Raw genomic sequence first — 11,714 nt, forward strand, 5'->3', positions numbered from 1 at the left:
ACACACACACACACACACACAAACACACACACACACACACACACACACACTCGTAGACCAGCAGTTACACACACTATTCGACCACCACAATGGCGTCGCACACATAAAAAAAAAAAAGAAGTGTGAAACACTGTTTTTTTTTCCTCCAAATTCCGGCACCTCCCAACATCAAAACTCTCCTTTCTACACTTCACATCACAACGCTCACATCCACCACCGAAAACGTCCAAATGTTGGTGCCTTTTGTCATTTTAAAGGTCACGCGCACTGAAAAAAAAAAAAAAAAAAAAAAAAAAAAAAAAATTCCGACTGAGATTTGCAGCAAAATCGACTCTGACTTCTTGAAAATATCTTGACTTTCAACCGCAGATGTTTTTTTTTTTTTTTTTTCTTTCCCCTCACTTGAAAAACCCCCAGCAATGACCGTTGTGAGCAGATCACATTCCTTTTCAAATCCGGGAGGCGAACACGGCACGGCGTCACTGTTCACACTCCAAGGACGTCACGCTGTTTTTCTTCCAACGAGCAAACAACACTGCAGTCTTGCAGGGTCTGGTTCGCTCGGCCGCTAAAATGTGCCGTCCAGATGGTGACGGGGGGGTAGAGACATCAGAGCATCCGTCCCCCAAGAAGCTGAGACACGTAGCCGCTAGTCGGCATGAATCTCTTTTTTTTTTTTTCCCGCCGCCGCCACCGCCGTCCCTGCGGAGCGGCTAGCGGGCCGCGTCTGCCTGCTTCCCCAAGTGGCCACCGGGGACAGCCAATTAGCCGTTCCCATGGAGAGGCGCTGCGCCCCTAATAAGAGACGGAGGGAGGGAGAGAATCAATTAAACCTCCGCTGACCCCACCCCGCAGGCAAGACGGCAGGATGCGACTTCATAGAAAACACCGCCCCCCCCCGACACACACACACACACACACACACACACACACACACACACACACAAAATAAATAAATGAATAAAGGAAATAAATAAATGAATGAATGAATAAAGAATGAGACGGGAGACGGTGTGAACTGTACCTGCCGCCCTGCTGACTTTGACAGGACGTCGGGTGAACTGAGACACAAGCGTGAGACAGTTTGGGATGGGCGAGAAGAACAAAGTGAAACTGGGGACAAGAAAATAAGCAAAAAAAAAATTGATTTGAAAAAAAAAAAAAAAATTGGGGGGGATTTCAGAATATGGTTAAAATTTTGAGAATCTTGAACATGTATTTTTTCATGTTGACCTTTTGATGATGAAGCAATGGAAGACTTTCCTTTTTTTTTTGTAAAACTTCATTTTACATCAACTGCATTAAGCGTCCATGAAAACCTCCCCTCAGAGGAAGCGCGACGTTACTGCGAGCCGTGTTTGTTTGAGAGTCGAAGAGGCAGAAGCTCACAAATCGTACGCAGGCGTTTTGTTTTTCTTCTTCTGCTACTTTTCCCAGACGCGAGTTGCTGAATGACGTCGGGATGTTCACACCTTGCTCTTCAAGCAAAGGGCGACGCTCGGGTAATGGAAACTTTGATTGGCTCGAGGTTCCAGCGTGCGTTCATTTGACTCCTAATCAAAACGACAACTTGGTAAGCGGGACTCTGAGTGACCAAATGTGGCTCCCCCCCCCCCCCCCCGCCATGCACCCCCCAACGTCTCCGGACTTGAAAAAGTTAATTAACTTTTCAATTAGGACTGTATGTGAGCGTGCGGCGGTGGGGGAGGAGCCTCGGTGTGCACTTTGTCAGTCTGATATTGTTGATGGTTGCTGTGATGATGGCGCGTGTGAGGGCGGACCTCGTTGGTTTGGTTTTTGACCGTACGCAAGTTAAAAAAAAAAATAAAAAAAACTTTGAAACTCAGATTTCTTTTTTTTTTTTTTCTAAATGCAGAAACATTAAGATTTTTTTTTTTTTTAAATTGAAGGTAGCTTTATCTCGTTAAAAACCCGTTTTATGGCCGTGTTCATATTTTCTGCAAGATTGTTGCTTTTCACTCACTCAACTGAAGGAACAAGAGGAAATGGCAGAGTGCCAGGAAGTGGCAGCAATTTTCCCACTGTCAGGAACACGATGGCATATTTTAATAACATTACATTATATTGCATTTTAATTGAATTGAAAATGTTTCGTTTGATCTGCTTAAAAACTATAAGATTTAATAAATAAAAAAAAAAAAACGCCTCTTTTTATGTCCTTTTTTTCCAATTAATTTTGCACAGCACCCCCCCCCCCACAAAAGTTTTTTTTCAGCTTTGAAAAAAAAAAAAACAAAGCAACAAAAAGAAAAAAAAAAACAACAGTAAACAACGTGGTGAATTAGCCGTGACATTAATGAGGATATTTAAAATAGCACCTATGCAATCTGATCAGCGAGCGGCAGGTTAATGCTGTTGATCTGCCGCTTACAAACACTGTTGAAAGTTTGACACGTGTTGCATGTTAATCCTCTGCCAGACACGTGTTCAAATCAAAGAACACTCAGCGAGGAGCCCTCGCATGCTCACTCATGGAGTGAGAAAAGATAAATCAAGAGGAAGCCGATGGAAAAAAAACTTCTTCTTTAAAAAAATAAAAACGCTTCTGTTGATATCGGTCGCAGTGAATGAAACCTTCATGGCTTGCATTCATTTCTGCATTTCCACCCCCCTCCCCCCCCCTCCCGAGCAATTACGGCAGATATTTTAAGTGTCTTTAGGTTTCACCCTCGACAACATTTTCCACGCGACTCCTCAGTTCCGCGCAAGCGTCCGCGGCGACTCGTTAGCCCGACGGCGCCACACACCTGCGGTTCCGTGCCGGCGCAGGTCAGAGGGCGTGGGGAGCCTGTGCGTCAATTATTGACAAGCAGATGTTATAAAATCATTTATGGTAATGCAATCATAATGAATGAGCTGTGTGTCGCCGGGCGGATGAGCAGTGGGGGCGGGAGGGGGGTGGGGGGGAGAAGTTTTTAGGAGGGAGGTGGGGGGTGTGGGGTGTGGGGGGGGTGGGGGGGGAAGAAGAGAGGGACATTAAACGGCAAGCTGCTGGACTGATTGCATTTAAAGCCGTGTGGATGATGTATGGAGCGGCGGGAGCACCTGCAAACACACACCCAGACATCCAGACAACCCAAATTGTAAAAAATGAGGGAGGAGGGTGTGAGGGTAATGGTGGTGGTGGTGGTGGTGGTGGGGGGGGTGGTTTGAGGCTTTTTTTTCCCAAAAAATGATTTATTTTTTTATCATCTTTGTCGCCGTTAAATCCTGGGAAAAGACGTGGGAAAAATTAGCTACTATTTAGCAGACGCGCTATAGAAACCTGATGTAATGCCGTCTCGCAAAAAATAGCATTTTCTTTCAGACTCCAGAACGCCTGGCTGGCTATTTTTCAGTGTGTTGAGCTGTACCCCCCCCCCCCCCCCCACTCCCTCCGATCACAATGCAGCCACTTAATTTAAAAAAAACAAAAAAACACACAACCTCCAGTCGCAGCTGAAGGAGGCGACGCACAAATAAAATATTAGCTACCAAAAAGAAAAGAGTAGAAGAGAGGATGAGGGGTAGGGGGGGGAGCGGGAGCGGGGGGGGGGGGGGGTGCACTAGGTGTCTTTACATATATTGTCATGCGCTATAAGACACCCTATCTGTCTCCCGAAATGTGTCAGGAATTACCGCCAATTCCAAAAACATGCATTAGCCCCCACCTTAGGTGCGACGCTTTCCCCTTTTTTACGGCGGGCAAATATCGCAGCGGAACACTGCCGCGCGAGCAAAGCTAACCTGGCAGCTGGCGCACGAGGAGCCGGCGCGGGAAGAAAAGCAGCCATGTTATCATGCACACACATGTGGCCTGGGTAAAGATTAAGCCGTATTCATCCCTGGCTGCCGTCTCGCTCTCTCCTGCCTCAGTCCATCACAAGATATGGCAGCCATTCAGCGCCGGGGAAAAGCCAAGGAGAGGCGCCGCGGATTTCACGGCGTTCCCAAATCAGGCCCGTCTGGAGACTGGGGCGAGGCGTCGTGACGCTCGGCAGCCTCGGATCCCTCCCCCCTCCCCCCCCCCCGCCGCCGCCCCCGACCCGCGGATCGTAAGCTTCGGAACGGCCGCGGGTTTTTTTTTTGTTTTTTTTTCCTCGGGATTGCGGTCGAACGGGAAGCGAAGGCGCGAGTCTCCACGCAGAGACTGGATGCAATTCCCAACCACCTCCAGGAGCTGACGCTGACTCATGACTGCCGAGCGCGTTCGTCGAAGGGCAGCTCGTTAATATATATATTTTTTTTTCCCCTCTTTTCTCGGCAGGTTTGGATTCAAGAGACGAGCGGCGAAAAATAAAATTGCCTTTCCGCCGTGCAGGTCGCGGCTGAGCCGGGTTGAGGGGGGGGGGGGGGGGGGGCGTTAGCGAGTACGGGGTGAGGGTGGGGGGAAGAGGCTGGTTGGCCCCGACCCGGGGGGAGAGGCTTACACCCCAGGAGCTACTTAGGGGCCTCTCAGTGCTAAGCCGCTAATAATTCCTGCGGTGCGCCCCCCCCCCCACCCCCCACCCCCCCCACCGCCACCCAACTCCCGTTTATCAAAAGGAGCGACACAAAGCGGCGAACAAAGTGATGAATGCAGGGCCGCGCCGTGGTGGCACGCCGGCCTGGCGTTGCGCAGCGCCAAGCGGAGCCTCTCGCAGCGCAAGGTGAGAGCGGCGGGGCTGCAGTGTTGCCCCCTGTCAGCCGGGAGGAGGAACACATATCAATGCGCCATGGAGACGAGGAGGAAAAAAAAACAACTCTGCATTCGTTTCATTTTTAAAAAGTCAATGGCTGCCTCCGTAATGAATTCTTTTTTTTTGTTTCCCAATTCCCAGTCTCAAATTCTGCATCGTTGGACTCCAAGCTCAAAATGCCGAAAGCACAATTTGATCGATTGTTTTCGTTCTCTCTTAAATTTTGGAAGAAGACGTTAAAGAACGCCATTAAATGTAAATCAAGTCAAAAAAAAAAAAAAGCTATATTAAGCAGAATGTGACACGGTGGATGTTGGGTCGGGGGGTGGGTGGGGGGGGGAGCTAATTTGGAGCAGCAGTTTGGCAGCAGCGACGGCTGCTTCCTCTTTTGTCTTTTCAGTCACACCTCCTTGAAAAGTGTTGCACTCTACACAGATTTCGTGACACAACTACAACTACAACTACAACAACAACAACAACAACAACAACGGCAACAACAGAAAGAGCTGACTGGTGGAAGAGTTCCGCGGGCCCAAACTTTTCCTCGGGCCCAAACTTTTCCTCGGCCGAGGCCAAACTGGAAGCGAGGAGCTCGCCGCTAACGAGTGACGCAGGTAATCACGCCGGCGAATCCGGGCGGAAGCGATGAGAGCGACGGAGGTGACGGCCGAGCTGCGCTTCCCGCATCTTCGCCTCGCACGCACACAAAACGCCAAGAGGGAGGGGCGGGGAGGAGGGCGGAGGGAGGAGCGACTCCAGAGCGGTCTTCCTGTGTCACTGATTCCATTTTGCTTTTTTAATTTCCGCCACTGCCGCGTGGCGTTAAGTCGTAATTTATGCTTGCGGCGGCCGCCGGCGTCGGCAAAGCGGTTAACGCCGCCGTGCGAGCGTGAGAGCGAGCGTGCGAGCGAGCGTGCGAGCGTGGTGGCCCGCCGCTAATAGCTGTTCTGCATGGAGGAGCACTTTAAAGACTCTAAATCAATTCTTTGGACAAACGCTAATGAATTATGTCACCACAAGTGCAATTCCAAAGTGCAGGGGAACCGCCGGTAATTATCGGGGAGGCTCGGGGATTTTAATTATGAGGAGTGGGCGGGCTCCTCTGAAGGGTGACCCGCTGGATTGGCTGAGGAGGCCGGCGGTGGCAATGTACGGGAAAAAAAAAACACAACAACAACAACAAAAAAAAAAAAAAAACACCAACCTGCTCTCACACACACACACACACACACACACACACACACACACACACACACACACACACAGACACACACACAGAGTAAAAAAAAAAAAAAAAATCCCAGGTTAGCGTTATTACATAAGACGAAGCGGTCAGAAGTGCTGAATTCAGAAGGATATTTGGAAATGTGTTTTTTTCTCTTTTGTTGGAGCTTCACAGTCGGACGAAAATGAGGTTTCAGGGAAACAAAACAAAGCAAAACAGAAAAAAAAAAAAAAAAGGTCATAAATTAAACAAAGGATTTGTCTTGTGTCTCGAACACATTAAGGCTTTGTGTCTCCGGATGAGCAGGAGTTTGAATATAAAAAAAAAAAAAGAAACCCACCAGCCTCTCCTGAGCCGACCGAGGTTGATTAATAAATGATCAGCGTCAGGACTCCAAACTCACAATCAGCCTCCAAGAAAACGAAACAAAACAAAAAGATTGAAAGGGTTTGTTTTGTTTTGTTTTTTTGGGGGGTTTCTCGCTCTCCCGACAGTGACTGGAAATAAGTCGTCACCAGCGGCACGTCACACACAGATATAAATTCCTTTTCACCTTGCAGCTTTTACATTTTCACAATGATTTGACGGCTGGCGACTGTTTCTGCTATATTTACCGGCATTTAATCGAGTTTGTTCAGTGACAGCTCGTGAGGCTCAATGCTTATTTATGTCTGAATTCTTAAGCAGGGCCATTATGAATGTCCTGAAATCTGATTTATTCCAGTTTTATTTTTTTGTTGTTTTTTTTTTTTTTTTTTTAAATCCTCATTCCAAATCATTAAAAAAAAAAAAAATGGCAGCAAGCTGTGGCTTCTTTTTTTTCACCCCTTTCTCTCTCTCTCGCTCACACACACACACACACCGCAAATATGTGTATGTATATGTATATATATATATATATATATAAATTGAAACATGGCGTATGAGAAATGTGCAAGGTGGCCGTCTTACAGAAGGTGTAGAGGTGGGATAAATTTAATTACGGCTTCAAATATTCATTTGGCAAATATATCAAGGTTGGAGCGCCGGGCCCAGAAATGGCACGGCGGGCTGGCAGCCGCTCACAATGGCTGGTGGATGGTGGCAAATGACAGTAATCCATGAAAGGAGACCAGACATTTATAGAATTTTATAGACGGGGGGGGGGGACTCGCCGCGGCCCCCGGATCTCTGATGTTTGTGGGATTTTTTCGCTCGCGGCTACGTTGAGACGTAGAAGCAAAAAAAAAAAAAAAATCCCAACCTGGTTTGTTTTATTTCGCTCTCGACGACATCGGAGTTTCCACCACAGTTGGACAAACGCTCGCGTTTGCTGCGGTTGTGGTGAAAAAAATTAAGGGGCGGGGTCGCACGGGGGCGTCGTCTTCCTGCCTCTCCGTGCTCTCGGGGCCTCTGATGGTCACTCTGCAGCGTCGCAAGCGAGAAACGCTGCACGCCAGCCTCTGATGCTGCTTTCTGATGCGAGGCGTTCGCTGCCTCGCCTTCCAGCTGCGCGTCGGGTTGCAGCGGCGGCGGCGGCGGCTGCGGCGAGGGAGCCGAGGCACAGGTGACGAGGCGCCCGAGCACATCCTCTTCCTGTGACAGCGAGCGCCAAGGCGTCCTACTTTGCCGCTCTTATCGCGCTTTGCTCGGTCTGATTAGGATCAGCGGGGCTGAGGAGAGCTGTGTGTAAGGGTGTGGGGGGTGGGAGGGCGGCGGGGGAGGAGGCGGAGCCAGCCTCACCTCCCTCGGAGCCTGGAAGCAGAGGAGGGCGCGGGCGGGCGGGGGGGGGGCGGCGGTTCTCCGAAGACCACGCCGCCACCGCCACGGCTGATGCTAAGCTAACGCCCCCCCAGAGTCACCCAAACCTCAGCCTGCCTCCCCCTCTGTCGCCTCCCCCTCCCGCCTCCCGCCTCCTGGTGGAAGCTTCGCGGGGTCGAGGAGCCGACAGTGTGGACTCAAAGATGGAAAATGACGCCGACGGCCTTCCGACGCCGCAAATCGTCTTCCTGCGTCGCTGTCGGGCCGCAGCGAGGAAGCGATGAGAACTCATGCGTTACACACACGAGAACAACAACACTGGCCAGTCGCATGAGGTTTCGCTTCCAGCGCCTTTAGCTTGTGCAGGCATGGACAAACTACGGCCCGGGGGCCATATCCGGCCCATTAAGCTTATTAATCTGGACTGCCCAACTTGAAGGAATTATATTAATAGTAAGTACATAATAAAATAGCTGTGTTTCATCCTTTTTTCTTTTTTTTTTATGTTTTAAGAGTCATTTCAATAAAGAGCTAAATATCGTGGGGCTTCAAAGACACACTTTGCCGTCACACTTTTGTTCACACATGGAAAATAAATGGCAGTTTGGCAAGCTGGCGGCACGCACAGCCGCTGTGGCTCAGTGCTCTACCTTTTGGTGTATTTTTAGCAGGTATGCTAGTTGGATGCGTGCGTATGCTACTTGGACGATCGCATGTATTTCGAGTGCCTGAGACACATCCTGCGCGGCAAACAAAAAAGATTTAAAATTTCGTTCTGCTCCTGTATAACGACAATAAAGAAGAATTCAATTCAATTCATTTTCTTAGACATTAAAGCAGCTCCAGGTAACTTTTCCACCATAAAATTCTGATTCCAAACTCAGTAAAGCGGTAGAGAACCGATTAATAGGATCAATGGTGCCGCCTCGGCAGCGAGAGGAGGAGGGTGGTGGGGGGGCTGGAACTGCACTGTGTAACTTTCATGCCACGACCCGACACTGCTTCCTGCGTCGTCATCACAGGACGAACCACTTTACGGCAACGTGCCACCTTTATTTAGAGGCGGTCCTACGTGCTACCATTACAAATACATACGATTGTAAAATGACAGAATGGAAGCCAGTAAGTCACCTGGATGAAAGAGGAAGTGATGACAGCGTTGAACGTTTGCTACGACGTTATCGTCGGTGTCGGTGTTTTGCACTTCGTGTTGGTGTCTTTCCTCAACACATACGAGCGCTCCAGCTCGGCCACTGTTTCTATTTCCCCACATCAAGCGTCTGTCTAAGCAACACACTCTCCTTGTTGGTGTAATTGTAGTTGTCTGTCAAGTTCAACGACAACACTAGAACAATATTTAAAACAAACAAACGTGTAACGCATGTTACTTTACCTTGGCGGTGGACATTGTTCCAAGCCATTCTTCAGTATGCCGGCTGTGTCAACAAACCCACGTGAAGGACTGGGTAGTTTTCCTCTCTACCACACCGGCAAAGAGTATTTGCGGTTCTCAACCAGCAGGGGGTAGTGATGAGTCCAAGTTACCTCGAGCTGCTTTAAAGCACATTTTCTATACGCATCCCATGATATACATTTTGTCTCCATTGATGTGGGCCACCAAAACACTCCATCCGTCTGCTTCTGCTCCCTCGAATTTAGGAAACCATTATCGCCCACCAGTCAAAAGGTTTGTCCACCCCTGGTCTAGGGAGAGCCTTTCTTGTGCTTTTTAATGTTTTGGTACAAGCGAAGGAAAATGGGAGCATCAACAATAATGAGGAAGAGGAATGGCATCGCAACAGAAATACCAACACTGCTGTTTTTTCCCCTCTTTAGAGTTGAGTAAACAACACACGCGACACAACAACAAGGCTGCGTCCAGAGCCGTTCAGCAGCTCACCTCAATTTAGAAACCCAACGTGTGGAGCTTGGAGATAAACATCTGGTTTTACCCAACACCAAAGATGTTTCTGGGGGTTTTTGTATCCGGGCCCACCAACCAACCAACCAACCAACCAACCAGCAGCAGCAGCAGCAGCAGCTGACCCTGACAGATTCACTCTGCAGGTGTTTTTTTTGAACCAGCGTCAAAATCCGGATGAGTTTTGATAAGACCAACCAATTTATTCCGCACAAGTGATTTGAAGGCGTCAGACTGGAAGATGAGTCATTGGAGACGGTAAGGACACACACACACACACACACACACACACACACACACACAAAAGAAGGGACTTAATTAGGTCCTTTCATACGGGAAGACTTTGTTTTTGGAGTTTGGATATTGGGGTGAGTGTCGCCAAACAAACACTCGGGTGTGACAAACCGCTGGACGGTGGGACTGACTGGCAGCGGCCACGGGTCCCTTCATCACCAAAGCGGCGGCGGCTAAATTTCCAGATGAAGGCGCCTGCGGGCGGCGAGCGGCGAGCTGAAATTTGCGGAGGGGATCAACGCGCAGGTATAGCGGGAGCGCCGAGTCGCTGGCAAACGCCCACCTGAAGAGTGTCGCCACACCTCCAGGAATCAAAGGAGTGGCAGGAATCCACGTGGAAACGCAACCGGGAGCCAAAATCAACTGGAAAAAAGAAAAGGGGGGGGGGGGGGGCTCCTGTCGCATGAAAAAAGGGCCCCGGTGTGGAGGTATGAGGAGGGGGTTGGGGGAAGTAGCTGCAACGGTGGCGGGCTACTAATCGGCGAGAGGAAGGAGGGATGGAAGGATGGATGGATGTAGGAGGAGGAGGGGGAGGAGGGGGAGGAGGGGGCCGATAAAGCCTGATCTGTGCTACAGGGCATTTGTGGATGCTGGGGAGGCAGGGGGACGGGGATATAGTGTGTGTGTGTGTGTGTGTGTGTGTTGGGGGGTGGGGGGTGGGTGGGGAGGCATTGTGTGCCGTGTCCGCTATGTTTATAGGATTGAGCTCAAGTTTCCTTTGTGTTTCCATTTTGTTGAGGGATTATGTTCTTTGAGAGAGTTGTGCGAGCGGGCGGGCGGGCAAGCGGGCGGGCGAGCACTCACACAGTGGAGGCGGAGGGAGAGAGAGAGAGAGAGAGAGAGAGGGAGAGAGAAAAAGAGGATGGTGGGGTAGTGGTCGGGGGGGATAGAGGGAGGGAGGGAGGGAGGGAGGGAGGGAGAGGATGTCTTTGTTCACAGCGTTGATCATGAACAAGACAGATAGCGGAGGGTGTGTGTCTGCACACTGCTGCTAATGCCAGTGTGTGTGTGTGTGTGTGTGTGTGTGTGTGTGTGTGTGTGTGTGTGGAGAGAGCGGCGGAGCGAGCAAGCGAGCGAGCTGCGAGCGAAGCAAGATGTCAGGACACGTAACCAGCCATGTAACAATTTAAAATCAATTTGCCTCCCAGAAGGAGCCGCTCGGCTCTGCGGCTGCAGGACTTTCATTCCGTCTAAACGCAGATCAATTACATAATCACCGCTCTTCTTCTGCCGCTGCTGCCGCTGCTCCCACTTCTTCCTCGTCCTCTGCCACGGCAAAGTTTGTCACGGCGAGCGGCGGCGGCGGTAGCGGCGGCAGCAGCGCGACTGCCCCTCCCCCCTTCACCCACCCCCCCCCACACCACTCCGCCAAGCTCATTGATTCCTGCTGGGGTTTGTGACATTTGCAGCGTCACTGATCAAACAGGGAGCGCCGACCCCGGAGCTTCCTGCGTCAATGGCGTCGACCCGAGCAACAGTTTCTTGGGGGGCCGGGGGGGGGGGGAATAAAGGCGCCCTCTGCAAAGCTCCCCGTCACATCCAAAAAGCAGCTTTCTCCCATTAATGGATTGGTGACGGATGGAAGTGTGCTGCTGCTGCTGCTGCTGCTGCTGCTGCTGCTGCTGCTCACCGCAACTCATCAAATATTCAAAGAAACTGGGAGTCTCTTAACTGGTGATAATCTGAGCCCTGAAAGTTTTCCAACTCTTGTCATTTAACAAAACAACATATAAATAAATAAAATGAACACACACACACACACACACACACACACACCCTGTTACCCCGTTCCAACCCCAGTGGGCAACCGCGCACCCATTGTGTGTTTGCCCCCCCCCCCCCCCCCCTTCCAAAA

This window comes from Nelusetta ayraudi, unplaced genomic scaffold, assembly GCF_046127955.1.
Source record: "Nelusetta ayraudi isolate G7.1 ecotype Tasmania unplaced genomic scaffold, CSIRO-AGI_Nayr_v1 ptg000091l, whole genome shotgun sequence".
Classification (NCBI taxonomy): domain Eukaryota; kingdom Metazoa; phylum Chordata; class Actinopteri; order Tetraodontiformes; family Monacanthidae; genus Nelusetta; species Nelusetta ayraudi.